Source organism: Ascaphus truei, chromosome 17 (genome assembly GCF_040206685.1).
Source record: "Ascaphus truei isolate aAscTru1 chromosome 17, aAscTru1.hap1, whole genome shotgun sequence".
Taxonomy (NCBI): Eukaryota; Metazoa; Chordata; class Amphibia; order Anura; family Ascaphidae; genus Ascaphus; species Ascaphus truei.
The window spans coordinates 15839039-15866715 of record NC_134499.1 but is presented as its reverse complement, the minus strand read 5'-3'; the positions used below and the strand labels follow the sequence as shown (position 1 = coordinate 15866715).

The window sequence follows — 27677 nt, the reverse complement described above, 5'->3', positions numbered from 1 at the left end:
TAAATATAACAGTAATTTAGATTTATTGAGTTTCTTTTTTAAAGCAATGAAATTTAGATTTCAAAATGTGACAGCAGATAGGAATCACTTGGCCAACATTGTTTGCCCATTTTCCAATCTGGATTGGAAATGATATACTGTAGCAGTTGGCCTTTTCACTTTTTGTCAGATGCATGTTATTATAAGAATGTCTTCAGCAGGTATTGTTACTGTTTTTGTCACAGTTACAGAGATCACTTGTGCAGCATCGAGTTGAAGGAAACAGGTTCATCATACGCCAGCATAATGACTCAGTAGTGCATCCCCGTTTGGTAAAAACTAGAATAAAAAAGATTTCATTTATTGACAGGTATAGTATAACAAAATAACATTATAACAGAGATGGGAGTAATTTAATTTGGGGGTTCTCATCTTTCAAATAATTCACATATTTACTAAACGTTGTTATGCCGTGAGGAACCTTCCCGCGTTGGAAGACACATAGTGGTCTATTTACTAAAGTGTCCCGGCTGCCAACGGTTGGGCAAAACCAATGCAAAAAACACAGCCTTTCTGTTTTATTATCATTATTTTCATTAAAAAAATTGTATCCTATAAAAGCTGTGCGAGCTTTTCCTTTTAAAAATCTGGAGCAATACTTTGCACAGATTTCCACCCAGGAGACTTTAGTAAATAACTCAATAACGTCCCATTCAAGTGAACAGGTCGTAAGTTATGTACCAGCAGCAGAAGGTATCTTATGGAATAGCACAGCATAGAAAATAAGGCTTATATTGTATTGTTGTGGGTCCAGTGTAAATCCGAGTCTGTAATCATGCAATACAGAAACAATGAGATTAACATTCAAGGGTAAGGAGTAACATAGACTATTCCATCTTCCTGATCATAGAAAGAATTCTACAGAGATGGCAACATATCAGAAAAACTGCAACACTTTCTCTGAGTGGAACATGACTACTCCTAGCTCTGGGTAGCTCAAAAAAATGTTTTTGAATCTCCCAGACAAGAGAACAGTACTTATTCATACGGAAACCATATTACCACTGTGGTCAGCTTCACTCCAGCGGTCAATAAGTAGACACAGCATCATCTGGCGATGGCACGACAATTACTTTTGATTGACCCCAAAGCTTCGGTATCTTTAATTTTAGTATTTACCGAGGGACCCCTACAGTTTTATTCAACTACAGGTAAAAACTAAAATTTTACTTATGAATGGATTGCGGTATTAAAAGTGTAGTGCACTTTCCCCCACCCGATGAGAGATATGGCGGCTACAGTAAGTGGTGCGTTACCTGTGGCTCACAGGAGACCTGAAATTCTGCTGCTGGGAGCCTGGGGTATTTACCTGATTTGTCTGGTGACAGTGCCTCCACATGCAAGGGATCCCAACTTGGTGGAATAAGCCCCTTACAGGAATAATACCAATAATACACACACTCAAGTAAATACTAATTACCTTTACTGAACACAGTATAGCAGTACCCTGTACCACACAGTATAATAGGCCCAACCCAGTACCATCAATGAGTTTCCCCAAAGTAAATAGGGTGCTTGGCACCAATACACTGATGTCCTTCTCCCACAATGTCAAGGCCCACCCAAAAGGGTTGGAGATAATGCTATCCTGTGAAGTATTCGTGCACTTAGTTGGGTACCTGCCCGGGGCTCCAGCACCCAGGTAATGCATGTTAACAAAGGGGATCCGTCTGATCCAACGTTGTCGGCTGCCTCCGCTTGGGGTTAATTCTGGCGTGGATAATATCACCATACAGAATCTCTTACAACAGGGGTGACCTGGTCCCAGACCACAGGCCGTAATCACTGTGCGGTGGCTTCACTGTGTCCCTGACAGTAGACAGTAAGTGAGGAAGCGTCCCTATCTAAGGCCGCGTCCATGGATAGTGCTTGCGGGCGGGGGCTCGCTGAGGCGCGCTTACGCTCAGCACCGAGCCCCTACAGCCGCAATGAGAGCGGTTTAGTAGGGGCTCACCTACGCTACCACAAGCGCGCGGAAGCGTAGGTCTTAGGAAAATTTTACATTTTCGTGCTTGCCGGAGCACAGGGCCGGTCATGCGAGCGGTTCGCCCAATGAGGGCGAACCAGCTCTGTGACGTCACTAGCACGCCTGCCGACATGCCCCCGGACGGCGCACTGTCTAAGGCCAGGGAAAGCACCCGCTTTCCCTCAGCCTCAGCGCGCCTCCGCCCACAAGCAATATCCATGGACGAAGCCTAAGGGGCCTTCCCTGAAGCAACTTCAAGCTACTGTGATTCAGGGCCACTGGCTCTTAGATACTACCTGCTTGATCCAGCTCCCTCTTCTGACTAGTGTGGCTCGCAGTGAGCCAAAAGTATCTATTCCCTGAGCAAGGCAATTGCAGCAGCCCTTTTGGCTGTTTCGCGCCATAGGACTTATAGCCCTATGCACTATGGTGCTTGTAGTTCCCCTGCAGAGCATTTTGTGTAATGGCCGCCGCTATTGATGAGCCTCTGCACTTGCGCTGTGTAAACCAACATGGTCGCCGCAACTATTGGGCCATTGCGCATGCACCAGAGTACAAACATGGCCGCAGGGCTCTTCTGTGCATGTGCACTATCTCACGCATGCGCAGCTGCACGGAAGATGACGGCGCCCTGCAAAGGGAGTCACTGAGAGCCCCCGACAATTCGATCGCCGGCTGCAACTGCCCGCAGCCCTCCCCACACTCTCCCCATCCTCCGCTGTGGGACACAGCTGCAGCTGAAGGTAAGGGGATGAAAAGGGACCCAGGGGGGACCGGACCACATTCTCCCCCTGTGAAAAGACCAATGTCCCCGCTTGGGAACAACGTAACCATAACCACAACAGAAGTTATATAATAAAAATGCTTAACATGTATATACAACTTAACACATTGCAAATGGCTTTACATGAGATTGTACATTTATGTGAACATCACTGTGGCAAGAGTGGGGTTAATCAGGCCCTTAATAAAGGTATTATACCCGACTGATTAACCCCAACTCATATTGGGAGTGAAGGGGTTAAAAGTATATGCATGACCCTAATGTATTTGCCCCTGTCCCAGCCTTTTTATCACCATTTTGCAGGCTTCTCCCTGCCTGTAGTAATACAAATAAATACAAAGTGTGCTATAATGTTTTTAGGCACAAGATGGCGTTGTGAGTGCCGAAGCCGGCGCTGATTGAATAAGCGTGGCTGGCGCTGGGAGGTCTGTTTGAAGTATGGGTATCCATTTCCAAGCATTCGACTCTGTAACCACAAGTCAATTGAATAAGTGGCTTGCGGTTAGGGTTGAAGTGGTTTACAGATAAAATGTATCTGTGCCTTGTTAGCTCCCGTAACTTGAAAGGCAGAAAGTCTATTGCCGTGGGAAGTCGGTCAATTGACGTGAGAAGTAGGTGAACTTGGATTCCCATGAGCAAGCCTTTCAATTAAGCGGGCTAACTCGGGAACGCAGATTGATAGCACTCTAATTTTTGGTGTGCAAGTCACAATAAATAAACAGCTCACACATATATACAAATTACAGTTGTGACACCCCCAGAACATGATGTTTTAATAAAGTATATGATACTTTAAGTTTTCAAATGTACAGGCAGGAACAGTTTTTTCTATGAGCCCGGGAGAAATCCTATGGCATGTAAATATACCAAGGGTAAATGAGCTGAGGGTATTTTCCTTCCTACACTTCAAAGACCCTCTGTTCAGTGGGAGACTGTAAGCCCAGTGAAGTGCCCAGAATGAAAAGACTCAGAGATCCAAAGTGTGAAAGTGGCCAGGATGTTGCTGAGTGCTAGATACCGGTACTCAGCATGAGCCCTTCACACCTTGGAGCCAAACCCCAGACCAAGGGTCGCCAGGAAAAGGGTGTACCCCAGGTATGCTAAGTCGCATGGTTATCAAGCCAACACATGCACAGTGCAAATAGGAAAGCCTTTTTGCCTGGTTTTGCAAACTACAGGCAAATCGGAGATTGGTGAGTTAAGTGTTCCCACAGAGGGGATTGGGCAGGCATGTTACAGATAGGTCTGTGAACCCTATAAAACTGCCCGCCGAGCTATCCCCAGTGTGATTCATGACGTAACCAAGCTTTGCACAGGATTCTGTTCGCATATAGCGGTAGCGGTTCCAGGACGCAAGGGGTTAATAACAACACAACCAAAGATTTACCCCAAACTCCGGAATTCGTTACCCCTGGTGACTCCCAGACGAATTCTTATGAACGTCTACGAAATTCTTTTATTTGGCGGAGTTATTAGATAGGCAACTTGAGATCTAGCCAAACGGACTTTAAATGAGAAACTGCATTTCTTGCGCTTTCTGGCAAAATACATTTTATTTTGTTTCCCCATCCCAGTAAGTGTTATATTAAGTGTATTCTGAAGCTGTCGTGTGTTTGTCTATCAAGGAAATAAATGACAATTTATTTTGCCTCCTTGTCGTGTTCAATCGAGAATCACAAAAATATAAAGTGTTGATAAGTTCTAGTCCACCGTGACAATCACAATCACAGATTTGATCTTGCTGCGAGACCACTGCTGAGCCTCATAGTGGGGTGTCCCAAATGAATTATAGGCTACACGGATTGGAGTGTACCTAACATGCTGGCTTTGGCGAATACCTTCTTCGACTCCCTCTGGGGAGAAGTGTCCGTACTCTTGAGACTCAGCCTCTCTCATTGGGGGTACTAGTGTCTCTGTAATGTCTATATGAGGTATGAAAGAAGGACTTCTGGGGTCCAGAGGAGGGCTTTTTGGAGCCACCGGAGTAGGTGTCTTTGGACGGGGCCCATTACCTGGCGCTCCTTTGGGAATTGCCTCTTGATTTTGTTCCGCACTACTAGTGGGTCCTTCCATCAGATCCTCGAGTGTTTCGGTTATTGTCTCTGGATTTCCCTCAGCTCTCTCTGGCTCACCGGCCAATGGTGTAGCCTCTATTTCTGGATCGTCATCTCCCAATTGCAGAATAGGCAGGAGATGTTAGCAGTACCAGACCTTTACCCGGCCATCCACGTCTTTTATGCGGTAGACCGGGAGGCCCGGCATCTGTGATTCGACTTCATAGACCTCATCGCACCAGCGGTCGGCCAGCTTGTATTTACCGGGAATCCCTAGATTACGGAGGGGAATGCTGTCTCCAGGACGAATTTCTCGATGGCGGACTTTATGGTCATAGCGCCATTTCTTTTCGGTGTTCTGATGAGCAGATGCTTCCTCTGCTAATTGGTAAGCTCATTGTAGGCTGTCTTAAAGCCGCAGTACGTACTTGAAATGCGTAATGTTGGGTACCCCATCGATAGATACCCAGATGTATATCCTCTGGCAGCTGTGCTTCTTGCCTGAACATCAGAAAGTAGGATGTGAATCCCGCGGATTTGTGGCAGGTGCAGTTATAGGCGTGCACTAAGGATTCAACATGTTTACTGCACTCGGTTTCTGTGAGCCTTTCAGGGTGCAGAGCATGTCGCGGAGAATCCAGTTAAAACTCTCCGGCAGAGAATCTCCCTCCGGATGCTAAGGAGTCGTTTGGGACTTGGTGATATTTAACAATCTAAGCAACTCCTTGATGAGGTTACTTTCGAAGTCCCGGGCTTGATCAGAGTGCAGGTGATTGGGCAGTCAATAATGAATAAAGTACCTCTCCCATAATATTTTGGCCACAGTAATGGCTTCTGGTCTTTGGTTGGGAAGGCTTGGGCGTACCGAGTGTAGTGATCTGTAATCACTAGTACATTACCGATGCCTCGGGCATCTGGTTCAATACACAGAAAACCCATGCATACGAGGTCCGAGGGACCGGAGCTCTTCAGATGAGCCATTGGGGCGACTCTGGTAGGTAGGGTCTTTTGTTAGATGCACTGTGAACATCAGCGGCAGTGGCATTCTACTGACTCATGCGTGGCCAGAAGAACCGGTCTCATATCAGACCGAAGGTTTTGTCTACTCCAAGATGGAAATTGTCATTATGTAGAGATCGCAGAACCATGTGTTGTAGGTTCCTTGGTAGAACAAGTTGCCTTCTATCCGGGTGGTTATGGTACTGCACCACCCTATAAAGTAGACAATTGTCAATTTTGAATTTGCCTACCTCTCGCATTAGTATTGCGACCGTGTCACTGGGGGCATGTTTTAGAATTTCTGGCTTGTTTTGTTGGGCGGCCTGGCAGATGATGACAGCCACTGGATCCCATATTTGATATTGTACTAGATCCTTCCACGCAATGATCTTGTCAGGGGTGATGTTAATTCCCTCTGGTTTACAGTAGGCGGCAGGAATAGCCTTGGATTGGCATCCCAAGAAATCCACGACCCTCAGTTCTGAGAAGGCCACTTTATCTTCCACGATAGCCACAGTTGATCACATAGCTCGCAACCCTGGTCCAGGGATATCCTCCCAGAGGTCATTATCTGGGGTAGCATCCAGTCCCGGTCTTCTGGATAGAGCATCAGCTCCAATGTTCAGGGGCCCCGGTTTGTACTTCAGTGTGAACTGGTAGTTTGAAAGGGCTGCCAGCCATCTGTGGCTGGTGATTTCTAGTTTGGAGGACATCAGTATGTACTTCGGTATTGGTCCCCATTATAATGGGGGAACTTCGGGAATTCCCAAGGCTCAGGGCATATTAGAGCCTCAACATCCATGGTGTGGGACTTGCCGGTGTTCAGCCGGGGAATTTCCAGCCGAACCTGCACTACCCTGTCAATGGGGTAATCCTCATTGCTGTGTCCCACACACCTTTATCTTGTCGGCCGACTGCAAGGGCAGATATTAAAGACGTTGATCATAAAATTGCCGGTATGCAATGGTCATCTGGGACCCAGAGTCCAGCAAAGTTGATGCGTATATTCTATCCAAGAGGACTCAGATTAAGGCAGCAGATTCTACGCGACGGTAAGGATGTAGAGGTTTCATCGGGTTTTGGCACGGGGGCATTTTCTGATGGCGGGGAAGCTGGTTATGCTAACTGGACATTGCACGTCATGGCTTTAGGGTTGGAGATTCGAGGTTTTTTTTTCGGACAGTTCCATGATAAGTGACCCTTCTGGCCACAGTGGAAGCAGATGACGCCACTGAGGTCGTACTCAGCCCTGTAAGTAGGGGATACTCATCCAGGAGGTGCGGGGCTTTTTAGTATGTACCTCGATAGAAGGATAGTCTTCGGCTTGGAGGGCCTTCTTGGCCTTTTCCTTGTGGGAGTCTTCCCTTCAAGACTCCTTGGAGTGAGCCGTAGGTCGGTCTCCTCTAGATGAGTCATGAGTTTGGCCGGGGTTCTGAAACTGGAGGCTAACCTCCTGATCTTTGATTCGGTCCATGAGGTTCTCATAATGGGAGGGTTCTACTTAGATAGATTGCAGCTTATGCTGGCCACTAGGGGATGGTTGAATGAAGATCCGTGCAGGAATTGTTTGGTCCTGTAGTCGTCCAGGTCTGGCATCTGGATGACCCCTTTATGGAGCAGGGTCCACAAGGCTAGCTGCAACTGCTGGAGGTACTCAGACAATTCCTCATTTTCTTTCTGTTCGAGGGCATGGAAATGGGCCAATAGAGCTACTGGGTTGTCCTTTTTGCCATAAGTCCTGGTCAAGGCTCATATCAGATCTTGAGCTTCCGCGTTGGTGTGGCATTCACGATGTAATCGCACAATGTTGGCGGCCGGGGGCTGCAGGCACTCGATGATCCGTTGCCTTTTTATTGTGTCAGAGCATGTCCACCGGGCAGTATTTGTTCCGCGTGGTCATGCCATTCGTTGTAAGTTTCTTCGCCCAGTGGTGTGGGTTGAATCCGGAGAAGGTTTTTAGTCGACGGTACTGGTGACTGTGAGCTGACTGCATTATGGCTTCTACTAGTTGAGGTAGAGTTATACTCCTGGTGGAGCCACCAGTTGACAGGCTACTCTGGTAGTTGGGGTCTTGGCTAGGCATTTTGACGAGGCTCCTCAGGTACCGGCTAGTGGTAGATGTCTCAGTTGCAACTCAGGGTAAAGGTTAGCCTAGGCACGGGTACATCTGCCCAGACTGGTGTACTTGTGGCCATCCATCTCCCAGGGGTGTAGGACGAGGTGGACGCTTCAGCATCATAGGGGACCGCTGAGGAGGGCCACGGAGTGAACGCGGCCATGGGAGGTGACAGGCCGGGTATATTAGTGGGTAAATCTAACTAATTTTAACTGCTGAGTAGGGCAACCCAGGTCTGACATCTCAGCAGTGCCTCCAAATATTGCACACTTGCCCCCACTCTATGGGAGATATGGCGGCTACAGTGTGTGGTGCATTACCTGTGGCTCACAGGAGGCCTGAACCTCTGCCGCTGGGAGCCTGGGGTGTACCTGATTAGTCTAGTGACAGCGCTTCCATCTGCAAGGGATACCAACTTGGTGGGATAAGCCCCTTAGAGGAACAATACCAATAATACATACACTCAAGTATATACTAACAACCTTTTCTGAACACACTATAACAGTACCCTTTACCACACAGTATAATAGGCCAAACCCTGTACCACCAATGAGTGTCCCCAAAGTATATAGGGTGCTTGGCACCAATACACTGATGTCCTTCTCCCATAATGTCAGGGCCCACACAAAAGTGTTGGAGATAAGCTATCCCGTGAAGTGTTGGTGCACATAGTTGGGTACCTACCTGGAGCTCTAGCACCCGGGAAATGCAGATTAGCAAAGGGGATCCGTCTGATCCACCGTTGTCATCCGCAATGGTGTCTGTTTCTCGTGGGGTGAATTTTGGCGTAGATAATATCACCATATAGAGTCTCTTAAACCGAGGTGGCCTGGTCCCAGACCACAGGCTGCAATCACTGTGCGTCGTCCCTGACACTAGACAGTAAGTGAGGAAGTGTCCCTATCTAAAGGGCCTTCCCTGAAGCAACCACAAGCTACTGTGAGTTGGGGCCTAGCTGGGGCCTAATGGGGGATATACTAGGCCTTGTCTCAGAGCCACTGGCTCTGAGGCATTACCTGCTTGATCCAGCTCCCTCTTCTGACTGGTGTGGCTCGCAGCACGCCAAAGGTATATAATCCCTGAGCAGGGGAATTGCTGCAGCCCTATTAGCTGGTTTGCGCCATGTAACTTATGCACTATGGGGCTTGTAGTTCCTCTGCAGAGCGTTTTGTGTAATGGCCGCCGCTATTGATGAGCCTCTGCGCATGCGCTGGGTGAACCAACATGGCCACCACAACTATTGGGCTATTGCGCATGCACCAGAGTACAAAAATTGCCGCCGGGCTCTTCTGTGCATGTGCACCATCTCGAGCATGCGTGGCTACACTGAAGATGGCAACGACCTGCATAGGGAGCCTCCGGGGAGCCTCCGGCAAATCGGTCACCCGCCGCAACTGCCCGCAGCCCTCCCCGCACTCTCCCCATCCTCCGCTGCTGGACGCAGCAACAGCGGAAGGTAAGGGGATGAAGAGGACCCAGGGGGGACTGGGCACAAAAGTAAATCCTTCACCCTATATGATGCCTTCATTTGGTACATCTGAATTCAGTATGTTGGAGATGAGGCTTCCAGCAGGTGAGATTTCTTTAATGCTTTATAAAGTGTTACCTCTGCCTCTTTCTTTCTGCTGGTTATACATGATTTAAAGGTTCTTCGACACATATGGATTGGTTGTTGATAAACAATGACAGTATTTTAGGATCACATGTTATTTCAAGTAACTTACAGATGTTGTATGTCTTCACCGTATTATAGCAATGATTGAAACCTGAATTGCAGGTGATAATCGTGTGTTTGCATTCGCCTTCTTTCAAGCAGGTGGTCCTATGACACTGCAATGCATCCGCTGCAAATAAAACATCACATGAATCCTGAGAGAACACAGTATTAACTGAAAGCTCAAATAGGAAATGTATTGAGATAGTAACAGTTGCTCCATTACATTGAGCATTTTGGCCAGAATCAAACCTGTACACTTTTGAGGTATAGATATAGATGATATCAGTTGCACCCGGCGCACTTTAGAAATGTAGCAATATTAAATAGATCGGTCAATAGAGGGTTAATATCACTATATAGCTGTGAAGAGGGTGAGAGTTATATCTCAACTTGTGTACAATTAGATAGATGCAATATATCAATGTTTGAACCACTTGCAACCTTGTGCCAGATAAAACATTAACACATTTGCTGTAAAGTTGGAAATAAATCGCAATGTCTCTATGCTTATACGTGGACAGTTCAAATGGGAGTTGGCTGAAATCTCTTTGCTGGATATGAAGGGGTTAAGGTGGGTAATGGGACCTTCACGCTGCCAGTTTATATATTGTATGGATCCAGGGGGAGGGAAGGGAGCAGGATCGTCAGGAACACCCAGAAAGAAACATATAAATACAGATCATGGTGTGGTATGAAAATACATATGAGTCAGAAATCCGGAAATACTTGGCTCTTATGAATAACCTACTTACAAGATGTAAGATTTAAACCAGCGTTTGTATAGGTGAAGATGAATATACTGGCTCTTCTATTTGGGATCGCAGACTGCAGCAGACTGGTAGTTTAAATGGTATGCCTGCTGGGACCTTCACTTTCACAGTACAGCAATCGCATTCGTTCAGAGAAGAGACTCTCTTCTCTGAACGAATGCGATTGCTGTACTGTGAAAGTGAAGGTCCCAGCAGGCATACCATTTAAACTACCAGTCTGCTGCAGTCTGCGATCCCAAATAGAAGAGCCAGTATATTCATCTTCACCTATACAAACGCTGGTTTAAATCTTACATCTTGTAAGTAGGTTATTCATAAGAGCCAAGTATTTCCGGATTTCTGACTCATATGTATTTTCATACCACACCATGATCTGTATTTATATGTTTCTTTCTGGGTGTTCCTGACGATCCTGCTCCCTTCCCTCCCCCTGGATCCATACGTTTTGTGAGGGAATCAGTGTATATTCCCTGGAAGGTTGAGAGTTTTTTCAGTTTCACCACTTATATTTATAATTTTTTTAGACCACCTGCACTGTGTTAAAGCGCCACTCTAAATCACTGGGTTTCACGTAGTTTATATATTGTGCCTGTTCAATTTGGCATTGCAGCGCATTTGCTTATAGCCAAGTCGTCCTCTCACCCCACAGCCACAAACCTCTGTATAGGGCTCCACATGGTTACCCCAGTTGTTCGTCCGATCCACCAAATGATCTTACAATGCTCAGCCGGTTCTCCCCTTGCTAGGCACCGCATGCTTTAGTGCTGTGTTGCTTAGGACTTGCCTCTTTCTCCTGCATGCCTCCGTCAGATGTGCTGATTAGCTCTCCTGTTACTTCACCATAACCAGCGTGCAGATACTCAGAGCCTCTGATTTCTCACCGGTGGGAACTCCGTTGGCTGCTCTGCTCTGGTCTGCTCTCCTGACCATGTGCAAAAGCAGGTGTGCAGATACTAGTGTGTACTGTGTTGTACTCCAAGATCCACATAGGACTCTCCACTTAACCAAATCAATTTGCCTTCCTTGGTATGCATAGGCTTCTCCAATAGATGACAAAATAAGCACACACCAGCTGATATATTATCAAAAAGCTTTATTATTGCATATGGACATACAATAAGGGACATATAGAAAGTAGGTGACAATCTATTAACTCTACGCGTTTCGTCTTTAAACAAGACTTCATCAGGGGTAACATTTCTTAAATGCACCTTTTGGTATTTATACCTTTGTTTATGCCACAATGGGTTAATTGAAAATGCCAACCTCCATTTCTGGTTTGTGGATTTCTACCAATAGAGATATCTATGGCATAAACTCATTAGGGAAAACATCTGTTGTTAATCCATATACTTAAACAGTTATATGATACTGTATACATTTAAAACACTTTTGATTAGTAGACTATTAATAAAAATTTATAAAAAATCACGAATCTAAGCACATTCTAAAAGGCTAAATGAGGAATTAGATATATTATATCTTAATACTATATTTCTTAAAAAGAATAAAAACTATATTGTATTTGATGATAATTAGAATAGAGAAAACAGAAAATATTTAGAGAACAAAAACATAATAGAACAGGAGAAGGCAAACAAATCTGCAATGAGACATTACTCATTCTGAATGGGGCTTATATTATTTAACAAGAAAGGCCCCCAAATCAATATCTACATTGTTTCTAATGGAACCAAATATTTTAATTTATGAATCCATAAAGTTTCCAAGTCTCCACCCCTCCAATTGTGTCGTAACACATCTATGCCAAGACATTTAACTTTGAAGTGTCTTGATAAATTATGTTGCATAAAACCCTTTTGGATATTCACAATGTGTTCCGCAAATCAAAGTTTAAACTTTCTATTATATAACGTATAAGCATAGAGACATTGTGATTTATTTCCAACTTTATAGCAATTGTGTTAATGTTTTATCTGGCACAAGGTTGCAAGTGGTTCAAACATTGATATATTGTATCTATCTAATTGTGCACAAGTAGAGATATAAATCTCACCCTCTTCACAGCTATATAGTCCTATTAACCCTCTTTTGTCAGATCTACTCTACTTAAATATTGCTACATTTCTAAAGTGCGCCAGCTGCAGCTGATATCATTTTGTGTTAAAACCAGCATTCGGGCTGCATAGATATTTTCGCTCACCTGATATTCACTAGATATATATATGTATATATATATATACCTGATATTCACTAGAAATATTTATATATATATATATATATATATAGTTATACTTTACCGTTCCAAGGATAGGTAAACAAGAGACAGCACTCAATGTTGAAAATCAATGTGTATTAGTGAAAGCAAAAATACATCCAGAAACCCAACGTTTCGGTCCTACAGAATGGGACCTTCCTCAGGGGGATACAAAGGATATATATATATATATATTTCTAGTGAATATCAGGTGTATATATATATATAAAACACACACACACGTAATTCCATCCCTATAGACTAATAGGGAACACTTAGTATCTACACACACTTTTATTAATGCAACAGCGTCTCACATTTCCACACCTACCCACACCATTTGTAAAGCGCTGTATACACTGTGGGCTCTTTATTTAGATTTACATACTTACACACACTTACATCCTTCACAGTCAGGGACTATTTTACACCTCAAGTCATAAATCGCACACTACACAGGGGGAGGGATGGGCTCTATTCACATTCCAAGATGCACTGTTTTTGAGTAAACCCTTGCCTGCTTTATTCAATGTAACATCACCGGAAGAGATCAGTGTATATCAAAAGCTCGCACAATTAAAAGCATTTCGTTAGCCGCAGAACGGTATCGTTATATTATATTATATTATATTATATTATATTATATTTTATTATATTATTATTATATTATTATTATTATTATATTTTATTATATTTTATATATATATATATATATATATATATATATATATATATATATATATATATAAAAACTCATTTGCATGTCATTTCCCAGAATCCCTTGCTGCAGTGGAAGTGCTGTATGCTGGGTGATAATGGGGAAAGGCAGGGTTGCAGACCTGCCTGAGACATGCAGATGAGCATACAGTTATATTTGCATATATATATATATATATATATATAACATATATATATAGTTAATGCCACCATAGACTGGCAGATATCCAGTATCTAATGCTAAGAGAAAGGTTAACTGCAGATGCAAACTGATGTATTCCGTTATAATGTTGCACTTTGCAACTTATTCCCAAGCACTCCCTAAAATAACTCCTATAACCCCTAACCCAACAGCTCCAATAACCACGGACTACGGCACATCTCCTTCCCTATCAGCTCCCTATAACTTCTCCCCTGTGAGCCTTAGTCTTAGAAAGCATGGAGATACAGACCCAGCGCACATACTCAAGTTGATGGTTTTTGTCACTTTATCCACCATAATATTTTTATATATTTCTAATACATGGTCTCTCCAGCTATTTATATAGTTTGCTAGTGTAAAGCTATCAAATGTTCTGAAATGTCATCTGAAATGTCTAATTATTCAAAGGAATATGAAACAATAATGATCTGAGGATAGTTTCAACTATTCTAACTAATAAAAAATGAATTCCCATTGGTTATCATTCTTATGGAAGCTCTACAGTAACTATTGTAATATATTGCTCCAAATAATTGCATCCCTATTATACAAAGCTGCTATACTCACCATGTATGAGGAATGCACCCAGCACGAGCAAGATAACAGCTGCTTTCATCTTGAGTCTCCGAGTCTGTGCTCTGTATCACTATTCTTCCAAGTTCTGCCTTATAAAGCCCAGTCCTCTTTACTGCAATCAGGTCTCTTCATTGGCTGGGAAGTTCACTGGTTACAGTACATGGGATGGCTCAATAGATCAACAAATTATGTACTTTCCAGTCATTTGCTATTTAGTTATCCTTTATCTGTTGGTACTGCCTGTGGCTAAATGTTTTGCAAAGATTAGCTTAACTAGATACACACTTGTTGATGTGTTTCCACTTACAGTACAAATGTATTATATTGTATTAATGCTAATAAAAACATTGCATTTTGTAAAAAGTGTATTTATTTTCCATGTTTTATTATGGCCACAAATTTGGGAAATTTTAATGTAAACGCATTTCTCTGGGACCTAACACATTTTGCTGCTGATCAATAACTGAATAAATAATACTTTCTGGTGCATTCTTTCCTTGGTTAGGTTTAAGCAGCTACTTTGCACTCAATCAATGCAACCATATAGAATATTCTTTAACATCACAATTAGACTTCCTTAAATTAAATATAAATACCACTTGTGGTGCATTCTCATGTCTCATACAGGTCTGCAACCCTGTTTATCCCCATTATCTCTTAGCAAACAGTGCTTCCACTGGAGCCAGGGATTCTGGGAAATGGTATGCAAATGAGCACAGTGTCACCTTTTGCTTCATGTCCATTATAACATCGATCCCTATAAACTTATACCTGCCGCATTAGGGCTGTTATAGTGGCCGCGTGCGCTACGCTGTGCACAAGGCACTTATAATTGGCTGAGGTTAGTCCGCCCTTCTATACATGGGCCGCAGGCGCATGGCAGTGAGCGCGCAACTGGCTGACAGCGGGGAAGATGGGGAATAGAATGATTTTGCGCCACTACCGGTGCTGAAATGTATGTATGTGTGTATGCATGTGCGTGTGTGTATATGTATGCATGTGTGTATATGTATGCATGTGTGTCTGAGTGTGTGTATATGTATGCATGTGTGTGTATGCGTGTATGCGTGTGTGTGTGTGTGTGTGTGTGTGTGTGTGTGTGTGTGTGTGTGTGTGTGTGTGTGTGTGTGTGTGTGTATGCGTGTATGCGTGTATGCATGTGTGCGTGTGTGCGTGTGTGCGTGTGTGTGTGTGTGTGTGTGTGTGTGTGTGTGTGTGTGTGTGTGTGTGCATGCATGCGTGTGTGTACAATGTTAATAAATATTTTATTTTTACCAATGTGTTTTTTTTTCATAAATAATAAATTACACATACTTACACACACACACACACACATACATACACACAAACACACAGTAACTTCTCAGCTCACAGCATACACACATAAAGCATGCGGCATGTGCATTCGCACTGGCACGCGCGCACAGTCACACACACTATATAACAAGCCTTACACAGCTTTTCAGCACAGCCTGGGTTAAAGAAGTGCAGAGCCAATAACCTGCTCACAGACTTTGAGTACCCACCTACTGTCTAATCCTGACTCGAGACAAAAGTGGTGTGTAAGAATTCCAGTTCAGTTACATTATTATATTGTAACTAGCTCAGAGACCCGGCGTTGCCCGGAATGTAAATAGATAAAATAAATTGATGTTGTTCAAAATAAAAAGTATAATTGTTAGTATTTCCAGTTGGAACAAAGATATAAAAACAAAACCACAACTACAATACATGAGTAATAAATGTAGGCCAACTGTACACTGACTGAGAAACTTCTGATCTCTTTGATCTGATATCAACAAGGGGCGGAGCCAAAATGATAGTAGGCATGAAATGACAGTTAGTGAGGAGATACTCACAGCAGCCACTTAATATTGTAAAATGTAGATTCCAACTCATCCCTTTAAGAGATGTAACATTCATCTAATATGGATCTTATGTAATATTAGGTGAAGAAACATGGTCTCAGGTGTGTGTGTGTGTATGTACACAGGGGTGACAGTGAGTGTGTGTGTGTGTGTGTGTACACAGGGGTGACAGTGAGTGCGTGTGTGTGTATGTGTGTGTGTGTACACAGGGGTGACAGTGAGTGTGTGTAGACAGGGGTGACAGTGTGAGATGGATGAAACTTACCAAGGACTCCGCAGGGGTTCTCTGGGGGTATGGTGTGTCAGTGAGACTGTGTGATAGTGAAGTAGGCGTGTGTCAGTGATGTCACTGTACCTTTTGGCCAATGAGAGTCATGTGGGAGGCTGACTATGGGCGGGCGGACACAGGGACCAATGTCTGTGTGTGTCTATGTGTGTGTCACAGTGGAGCATACCTCTTGGCCAATGAGAGTCGCGCTTGACACAGGGTCCAATCAGATTCGCCGCATCTAGCACTATCCTTTCGATTTTATATATTAAAGATTAGGTTTGAATCGGGGGTATAAAAACAGGATACCACACAGGATACTATAATTTGGACCGATTCTTTTATATACAGATATATCACACATATACAATTTGATATTATGCTAATGGTGGTTAGTTAATATCTGTAGATTCAGTCATTTTAGGGTAGAATTGGAGGTTATAATGGGATTACAGCTCTGTTGGGTTGTCTGAACAAAGGGGGCCCTGTGAGTGACAGCTGAGTGACTACCGAAAACTGTGGTTAAAGCTGATGCAATCGTAGGAGGCTATGGTATCAGTTTGGATTAACAGGAGTTCTAAGATCTTTCCAGAAGACACGCCATATTTGGTTATTCCCTTGTATGGAGGGTTGGGAGTTCATTATCAGATATGACATCAGTTTTGAGCTGAAGGAACTTATCTGGTATAACAGGCTAAAGCAGTAAAATTCCGGGCATTACTGAAATCCCTGCCCTCTGATTGGTCAGAATTCCAGGCATTATTTATTCAGTAATGCCCGGGAATTTTGATAACTTGCCAACTCACCTCAAAGCAGAGATGCAGGGGCTCGCGCTGAGAAAAAAAACGGCAAGTTTAAATCTGAACTGCAGCAGCCTGCTCTCCTCACTGATCACACTGAACAAGCAGCCTCTCCCCCCTCACTCCCCCTCTCTCACAGCAGATAGTGCTGTCAGAAGCTGCCGTGTCCCAACTGGTAACTTTGTTGCTTGCAACAAAGTAATATTTCTCACCACATCTATTGCCTGTGCTACTGTAAGGTAATTTGTATTTCTTTTTATTTAGTTGTAGTTAATATCACAGTCCCCCCACTTCTGTCCTACATCCCCCCTCCATCCATCTCTCCCCCTCCATTCCCCCCAATTCTCCCCCTTACCCCTTTTCTCCCCCCTCACCTCTCTCTCTCCCCCCTCACCTCTCTCTCACCCTCACCTCTCTCTCTCCCCCCTCACCTCTCTCTCCCCCCTCACCTCTCTCTCCCCCCTCACCTCTCTCCTCTCTCTCCCCCCTCACCTCTCTCTCCCCCCTCACCTCTCTCTCTCTCCCCCCTCACCTCTCTCTCCCCCCCTCACCTGTCTCCCCCCCTCACTTCTTTCCCCCCTCACCTCTCTCTCCCCCTCACCCCTCTCTCTCTCCCCCCACCACTTCCCTCTTCCCCCCCTCCTTCACCTCTCTCCTCCTTACACATCTCTTCCCCCCCTAAACCTCTCTCTCCAGCCCCTCAGCCTTCTCATCTTCTACTTCAGAACATGGCATTATTGGCCAGTAATGCCCTGTTCTTCGGGGATTATTACTTAAATATAATTAGTAGAAGCAAGGGCTGACTAAGGGATATTGTTTGAATAAATACTGATGGATGTAACTGGTAGTAAAAGAGACAAGGATTACACCCAGAGGGATGGGAGAGGGATTACACTGAGAAAGAAGAGAGATAGGTTAACACCAGGAGAGAGATTGAACCAGGTTTAACATCATGAGACCATGATCAAACAGAAGGATTCAACTCAGGAACAGAATAATATTCACCCATCTTTGAAGATATCATTTATTTGAACGTTACCGCCATCTTGTACAATTTTTGTGAGTTTTATCTTCAGAATAAACGTTTCTTTTTATGTGCTAAGTACTGTATATGCTGAGTACTGTTATGTTGGAGTAATCTCTAGAAAGAGACACAAAGAACATGTTACATGGTGCAAATCTGGGGGAAAACAATTGCACAATACTGTATATTTCACAGGGTTTTAAGCGGCAGTCAACGCAGGTGATATGTTTATTTGCTGTATGTTATTCTGTGGAGGGTTTTTGTCACCTTTTTACCACCCCACCCCCCATAACTTACTTCAGGGGAGCGCAATTTTTTGTCCCTGTGCCCCCCTGCCGGCTGTCATGCTCTCCGTGCGCCCCCTCCCTCCTCCTTACCGTGGTCCCCAGCATCTGGGCATCATGACGTCACGTTGCCATAGCAACACAACGTCACATCACCCCGTGGCGTCATTTGAAGCCGCGTTACTATGGCGACGCGTCTCAAGATGGCGGCTGAGCCACGGTATGTATGGTTTACAGAGGTCTTCGCCGCTTCCCTGGCACTTAATTTAAGTGCCTTCGGGAGGCACGTGGGGCCTCTGTAAATCCCGCGCCCCTCACAGTTGGCACTTAATTTAAGTGCCTTCGGGAGGCACGTGGGGCCTCTGTAAATCCCGCGCCCCTCACAGTTAATCTTGCGCCCCCTGGGGGGCGTGCCACCCAGTTTGCGCACCGCTGATTTACATAATGTGTGGTTGAAACCTATTCCAACTTCACATTGCAAAGCCAGTATAACCAGCCTCACTGTGGTGACCCAAAAGGTTGAAAAGCTGTCTGTGAGTAGTTTACTGGCTCTTCACTTTACCTCAGGCTGTGCTGAAAAACTGTGTAATACAGCTGGCATAACATTATAGGGGTTCATGTTAAAATGGACATGACGTAAAAGTGACAATGTGTCCTTTCTTAGTTACAAATGGTGTTATGTTTGTTTATATGTTATCCCAGATACAGCATGTACAGTATATGGAAGTAGTGTTGGTGAACACTATACACTGCCAACATGTGTAATAACCAAAAAGGTTAAAGAAAACAGTATCTCCGTACATGGGACAGGCGGTATATGGTGGTGCTTTATTGCACTGGTCTTACCCATGTTTTGCAGCCTGGAGACATTGATAAGTAGTCTCCAGTGAATAAGTTGGGCAGTGGTCTTGCTGTAGGTAAATGTCCACTTATACCTAGGGAAGGGAAATATTTGTAATGCAATTTGTTTAATGCAAGTAATTGTGATTGTTATGTTGCAGAATGTCACAGATTTTCTAATATATTAATTACCGTGGTTATTGCTATTGAGAACAACATGAGCATACAGTAAGTCAGACTTTAAGGGGTCATTTATTAAAATCTCCCATTAGACAAGAAAACAAAACAATACTATTGCTTCCAATATCCCATTCCATACATTGATAAACAAGTGTTTTTTTATTGTTCCAATACAGTTTCTCAACTGGGAGACTTAATTACAGTGAGATCTATGTATCCGGGCAAATTGGTGCACATTTTGGGTCCTAAAATCTTCACTAAATGTGTCAGGAAGAAATCCCATTGATTTTAACCGGATTTAAATCCTGTGAAACATACAGAATTGTGCAATGATTTCCTCCAGAATTGCACCTCTTTTGCCTTGAGTCAGGATTAGAGAATAGGTGGGTCCTCAAAGTAAGGAATATTTCCACGGTAAGTACAGATTTCTTAATAGGAGGTAAGGTGCAGCACAAAAATATCGAAACGAACGGGAACGTTAAAGAGCCGCATAATTTGTAAGGCCCTGTGCAAACGTACATATAAAGAGATATAACATTTCTGTGATGGTCACAATAAGATAAGAACTAAGGATGACCTATATATTGCGGTAACTTAGTCATGTACTGTCTGAAAACCCTGTGTGAAAGAGTTATGGCCAGGGGGGCTATACAGAAGAAAGAGGGTCTGGGGTTATTGGTCATCCATTTGTCTCTTCTTTTTAATGTGGACATGTGATAAGTGTTTGTTGGTTAAGATGAGTTTCGCTGACAATAGAAGTTCCAAGGCTGTGTCTGTGGCTTTACGCCCAGAATTATAGCGATACAATTTATCAGTACCCTGACACACTTTGTTATTGTACCATTTCTGTATGATAGAATGTATGAGTGGGCAAGGTTTGCTCTGAAACTATTTCAGAATATCATGTGCTTCCTAAGGAGATTACAACTTAACTTTGGTAAAAACAAATATATGGGAGGGAGGGATTTTATGCTAACCAAGCTCAAATAAAGTATATGTAGAGATTTAGATTGTAATAGGGCAGTTCCGCCTTAGCTTCTATTACCAAGGCTATAGATACTGGGGTTGGTATTACCCCCTCCACCCGGATAACGCTGAAGCCGCTTGCTAATGTGTCATCTCTCTGTGCACTCGCAATAACGATTCCCTGATACTCACAAACTCGTCTGCATTTCTTGGGGCCCCTGGTTTGCCCCTGAGAAGGCTGCGCTCACAACTGTGATAGAAGGATTCATCACTGAATGTAAGGTTATGAGACATTAATCTATAAAGTAAATAACTGACATTCCTATAAACATGACATCTTATATAATATATCTCCAACAGGGCAGGTGATTGAACCCGAGTTGAATGTTGTAACGTATGCTCACCACAAAATGGACTAGACCGTGGGGCTGAGGTGGGAATGTGTATAACTGCCACCCTACAACAACGGGGCCAAGTCTGGATTGCAGAGTCAGGGTCATGTAGCTGGGTCAGGGTCGGAGAGCTTGCGTTGTTTGTGATATTTGCAGTTGTCCGGGGTTGGAGAGAGAATGGTAGTCGTAATCCATAGCCTTGGACGAGGAGAGAGTGGGAGTCCAGAAGATAGCCGTGGTCCAGGGATACTGAAGAGAGATGTCAAGGTATGAGCCGAGGTCACAATGAAGATCAGGAAAGGCACAGCAATAGTCAATACTCATAATGCAGCAAGCACGGTATATAAACAATAGTTTATGCTCAGCAACAAGCAGTTTTCTGACTGGGTATAAAAAGGAGCAAGAGCCAATAGGAAGGCAGCAGGGTGGGGGTCCCCGGTTCTTCCCCGTGGGTGTCCCTGTGGGTCCTCAGGTGGTCCCCGTGGGCATCCAGGTGTCCTCGGGTTGTCCCCACTGGCCTACGGTACCAATCCTGTATTTAAATAAAACATGACCTACATTTAAATCAATATATTCCCCACCCTCTCCCCACACAACTCCCACCAAAATACATACAGTACAGTAATGGAAAAATAACTATTGTCCAGATATGGATAATAGATTATTTGCCCATTATTAAACACAACATTATCCATGAAGCATAAATAAAGTAAATAAAAACAGTTCTACTTACCCCAGGCAATCTGAAGGGCATCATCGTCATCTTACTGCAGGTCCATGTCCTCCGTTGCCAGAAAGCATACATAGCAAAATACATTCTAATGTCCCTATGCCCCTTAATCACCTTAGCAGTTAATAACCGTGAAAGTAATTAAGGGGTTAACCAACCCTCTGCCACTATCAACGCAAGAGGTATACTACCCTCCCCAGTCAACTACCCCAACCCTTCACCCATTCATTGGTACAGTGGGTACATCATGCCCATATAGTATGGGCATGATTTACCAATATACCAAGAAATGGTGAAGGGTTAAAAAAACAGACCCAAATAAAAACATTACAAATCAAAATCAAACACAGCACATATTGTGAAAGCGTAGAAATAATATCAATGGGTCAAGGGTTCAAAGTATTAACGTGAGTTTATCTGCACCAAGGTACAACTGAGAGAGAATTCAAAAATGAACTTATGCCTCTGACAACATATTGCTTGGTATCACATTTTTATACATTTCAAAATGAGTAATACACCCCTTCCGGGGCTGGCTTAGAGTTAAAAACAATATGATGACTTATATAAAATTCCTTATTCATACATAAATATATTTCGTGAACTATATCTTATCCTATATATTCCACCCCACTGTGGACCTCTTAACCGCCTGACTTTAAGGAGTAAACCTCTTAGCCCTTTGGGTGCAGCTACCAGATAAGAGAAACTAAGGTCAGCAATATATGACTTTGCGGGAAAAACTCTTACAAATGCAATTATTTCAATTTCGTGAATAGTAGGAATTATACAAGGGCTTAGTCTACCGCAGAAGCGATGCTCTGCAACATATCAAACATACACAAATAAACAAGTACATATATACACAAGCAAACACTCAAAATGGCTGCTGCGCCAAAATGGAGGTGGTGATAGTCTGTCTTCATATAGACTGAGCCACACACTTTATCTCAATCTTCACAATATCAAAATCAAACACAGCATGTATCAAAATCAAATACAGCACAAATCATAAAAAGACACCACATAGCAAAATAAAACACACCACTTACCCAATTAAATAAATAACAAATGGCAATAAAACAGTTGAATGGCACAGTGGGTACATGATGCCCATATAATATGTGCATCATTTAACACTATGCCAGTCAATGGTCAAACTAAAATAAACAATAACAAACAAGATCCAATGCCACCCAAACAATCAGAAAATAAAAACAAATCAAGAAGTAAAAGAACTAAATTACTGTGCCACCAATCAATTAATCCAATCCAAAACAAATACCACAATTAACAATTAAAACACCAAAACCAAACCATTAATAAATAAATGAAAGCTCAAAGTAAACATCGTTCGACAAAATCTAACTACCAAAAAGAAGCCACTATTAAAAAGCAACAATCCTCACTGAAATAAACTATTTAAAACACCACTTAAAATTACATCTTACTAAATAAAAATACAAATTAAATTGCCAAAACATTTCTAAACAAAGAAGCAAAATACATTTAAAATACATCAAAACAGGCATTTGCAAAAACAACCATTGGTCGTACCCTGTATGTATGTATATCCATAGAGACATACATAAATACAGTGGCAATGAATGGGCATCCCAAAAAAATTAAATCACAATAAAAATAAAAACCTGTAAAAGAAAAATAACATGCATTCTATTTTTTTACTTACCTTTAGATGTCTTCACCCACCAAATCCGGGGGACAATATTGCCCCTTTATCAGAGGGCTTGATTACAATAGATGTAATAGCTTTTAATTCATTAATAGCTGTCTATTCTGACCTAGAGATATTACTAGGTCCTATTTTATCAGATGGTTTAGCAATAGCATTAGTTACCATATGGGAGAACACCTCAATCTGAGAACATGCTTGAATGGGGGGACAGAAAGTAGAACGAGGCCTAATATGGGCTTCAGGTTCAAGCTCATCAATCACTGTATTATCTTGCTCCTGTTCTTGAGAGCTAGGTATAGATAATGACATAGATTCTGTAACGTCGGTATCCATAATTCCCCCATCGGAGGCTGTTTTCAGATAATGTTTATGAAGTAGAAGTTTTCTACAGAAAAGCTGAATGTCTTTGATCCATTCAAAAGTATCACAATGATGTGTCGGCGCAAATGATAACCCGCGCTGTTACACTGTAACGCAATAGCTCACCACAAACGTGGCGCGATCGCGTGCTTCTTTGTCTTTCCTCTGTTTACACACACTAAATTTAGAATGACGCCAATTTTAAACTTTTCCAAGTTTGTAATCCGATTAGTCACATGTTCCTTTTCATAGATTTAATTTCTGTCTCATATTTATCAAGCTCTGCTTCTATCTTATCAAAACCACTCTTATCCATACAAGTAGCTTCCATGTCTTTCTGTAAGGTCTCAATAAGTAATGTAGTTTCAACCAGTGTTGCCTCATCATTAGCAATCAAAGTATTGATTAGCTCAAATGAACACATATTAAGAGCATTTTCCCAACGTTCCTTAAGACCAGGATCAGAGAAAGTAAAGATGGAAAGGTCTGTAAGTCCTCTGGGAATCATCTTGTGTTCTAAATACTACAGAGGGCTGTTTTATTCCACCAAATACGGAGCATTTTGCTCATCAGTGTTGTTAGTTCTTTCACCTGATCCTGACCTGGGACAACGCTGGGATGTTGTGTGAAGTCTACAATTTCATTATTAATTGCAAAAATTGTTGCAGCATTTGCAAGGCGCTTGGACTTATTGCTAGCAAAATCCATTTTAATATAAAAGTAATCTTGTAGCTTTCTATGCTGTCTCTGTTACATATTAATTTCATCATTCATTGCTTGGTGATACGACTTTGCTATGTAAGTGTGTTATAAGTTAGTATCAAGTTGTAATCGTTTTCTCTTAAGTTGCAGGTTTTTTTGCAGCCTCTTTCAGTGTTTGAATGATGTGTGTATTCACAAGCTGTATACTGATTGGAACTGCTGTCATGGGCAATTTTGGCACGAAAACGTGAGGGCTTTAAAAAGTGCTCACTGGCTCCACTCAGATCACGCTCCTACAAATTCGGTATTCATATCAGAAATAAGTTGACGTTCCATCATATTCCATCCATCATCTCCTTCCAAATGTATGGAGGTGTCTTTACCTTTGGAATAGAATTTCCTCAGACGTCTGCTTCAGCATAACCCTTGCGTCAGAATCACAGCATCTATGGAAACATCTCCTATACAGATTCCTTGGTTTCTGTATTTTTGCTTGGACTATAAAATGCTTTGGAAAATGAATTGATACCTCCCATTGCACCAGTCTCTGATATGATCTGCTAGTGACGTCATTTAATACATCACCCATGACGTCTGCTTCAGCATAATCCTTGCTACAGAACCATAGTATTGATGGAAATACCATCTACACAGATTTTTTTTTGGTTTCTGTATTTATGCTTCGATTGCTAAAGTGTGTCTATGTTTTCAGACTATGTCAGAGAATAATATTGTTAGTTTGGTATTATTGGTATAATTACAATGATGACTAGTAGTAACTGGATAAAACTAGATCTTTAAAGTTGTATTAATATACTTTAAACTACTTCATGCTGCATTTTATTCCTGATTTTGTGCAAAATGATGCTGTTTGCATTTCCAGAGATGCAAAAGAAAAACGGTGCTGCTGATTTTTATGTCTGTAGCTGCACCACGGTCTTTTTGGGGAGAGATGTTTGTTACAAAACCATAGCTATCTATATACTTGCAAGCTGTCACTTTTTGTGCTGTGAAGTTGTTATTTTCATACACACCAGTGCAAATATATGGGCTTAATTTGAAGCTCTGCCTGAAATGATTACAATATTGCTTGCACTGGTGTGCGTGACGCAGCTCAATTGAGCAGGTAGCTTTAATTGGACAGGAAAATAAGAACAAAGCTGGAACTAATTACTTTACCATCTATAAAACACTGCACGCCTTCACTTTAAATTTTACCACTCCAGGAAAAAGCCCACCGACGGGTGAAACATGTTGAGTGTTTACTTTACTACAGCCTTTATGTAATCTTCTATTCTGAGGGACTTATGATGGATCTGATGCAGCATTTTGGACTTTATTTTTTGTTCCTGTTATAAGCAGACTTTGGAAACACATCCTGTACAATCAATATGGACACAAACTCTACACAATCTAGCTGCAGCTGAGTATTACCCTCCTTACTGTTTGGGCATTACCTGTCCTTGCAGTGCTGCGCTTTGTGGTGTTTTCAATATGTATGACTCTGTTTGCTAATATGTCTTTATTAGTCATATTTTTCTTTATTTGCTGCATCAGTTCTCATTGATTTCATTTTGGGGAAATGCTGTTCAGGGTATAACTATTATTATTGTTATATTATTTTTCCCTGGTTGCTTTATCTCTTTTTTTCCCCTCTGTTTTTGGTATCATACTAATTTTTCCTGGCTATATACTGGGTCATTGACTATATACTTTTTCCAACGCAATCATTTATTATTCTTTCATGCATATGTCAGTGGGAATATATTTTGTATTGCCTATTATGTTAGACTAAACTACTTTGTTGTCATTATTTAAACTTTATTTAGACACATTTTAGTTTTTTTTTCTTTTCTTTTTGTAATACTGATAGTGTTTGATTAGTAGTCCTCTCTTTATATTTTTGATACATATATATTTTCATAGGCTGTCTTTAGTATTTTTATGTTTTTAAGTTAGTGTGTCTTGTTGTTTAATCAATAAAATCTTGTTCATTTTTTCTGAATTGGCGGAGCATCTGTTTCTTTTTAACCATCTTTATTTTATAGATTAGTTTAGGTGTAATCTAGAGTGCTACTAAGGGGATTGTCTTTGTTCTTTTCATCTGTGTGTCTTATATATATATATATATATATATATATATATATATATATATATATATATATATATATATAAAGCGCAGAGGTTAATGCCACCATAGACTGGCAGATATCCGGTACCTAATGCTAAGAGAAAGGTTAACTGCAGATGCAAACTGATGTATTCCGTTATAATGTTGCACCTGGCACCTTTTTCCCAAGCACTCCCTAAAATAACTGCTTATAACCCCTAACCCAACAGCTCCAATAACCCCTGACAACGGCACATCTCCTCCGTTAACAGCTCCCTATAACTTCTCCCCTTGGAGCTTTAGGCTAAGTCCCCGCTAGCGCTGAGCGGGGGGCACTTGCAGCGGGGAATTACATATATAGATATATGTAAGTCCCCGCTCACGTGGTGAGCGCGGCACTCATGCGCGTGCACACACGCTCAGCCGCGATCGGTGCGTAAGTAAACCAAAAAATCTATACTTAGCTGCGCGCTCAACTACCCGCAATGCCCCCCCTTCCCCGTGCGCGCATACAAGCCAGACACCCGGCACTCATGCTTGCAGTGCTCTCCAAGAATGAGCACACTCAGCGCCAGCCTTAGCCTTACAAAGCGTATACAGCTTGGAGATACAGACCCAGCGTACACACTCAAGTTGATGGTTGTATTGTAATATATTGCTCCAAATAATTGCATCCCTATTATACAAAGCTGCTATACTCACCATGTATGAGGAATGCACCCAGCACGAGCAAGATTACAGCTGCTTTCATCTTGAGTCTCTGAGTCTGTGCTCTGTATCACTATTCTTCTAAGTTCTGCCTTATAAAGCCCAGTCCTCTTTACTGCAATCAGGTCTCTTCATTGGCTGGAAAGTTCACTGGTTACGGTACATGAGATGGCTCAATAGATCAACAAACTATGTACTTTCCAGTCATTAGGTATTTAGTAATCCTTTATCTGTTGGTACTGCCTGTGGCTAAATGTTTTGCAAAGATTAGCTTAACTAGATACACACTTGTTGATGTGTTTCCACTTACAGTACAAATGTATTATATTGTATTAATGCTAATAAAAACATTGCATTTTGGAAAAAGTGTATTTATTTTCCATGTTTTATTATGGCCTCAAATTTGTGAAATTTTAATGCAAAAGCATTTCTCTGGGACCTAATACATTTTGCTGTTGATCAATAACTAAATAAATAATACTTTCTGGTGGATTCTTTCCTTGGTTAGGTTTAAGCAGCTACTTTGCACTCAATCAATGCAACCATATAGAATATTCTTTAAAATCACAATTAGACATCCTTAAATTAAAT

The 27677-nt window shown here is 42.3% G+C and overlaps 1 long non-coding RNA gene across 4 annotated transcripts; it reads right to left on the bottom strand.

Annotated features, from left to right (window-relative positions):
* On the bottom strand, positions 1 to 27095 carry LOC142468001 (uncharacterized). Of its 4 annotated transcripts, XR_012788558.1 has the most exons (6): positions 27081 to 27095; positions 20793 to 21029; positions 19249 to 19337; positions 14150 to 14305; positions 9683 to 9802; positions 1 to 318 (listed from the first exon to the last, which is right to left on the bottom strand). It is a non-coding gene; the product is annotated as an uncharacterized LOC142468001 (long non-coding RNA). The 4 variants fall into 4 exon arrangements; XR_012788559.1 differs by lacking the exon at positions 19249 to 19337; XR_012788557.1 differs by lacking the exons at positions 19249 to 19337; positions 20793 to 21029; positions 27081 to 27095 and adding an exon at positions 16292 to 16374.
* Between the last annotated feature and the right edge of the window lie 582 nt (positions 27096 to 27677).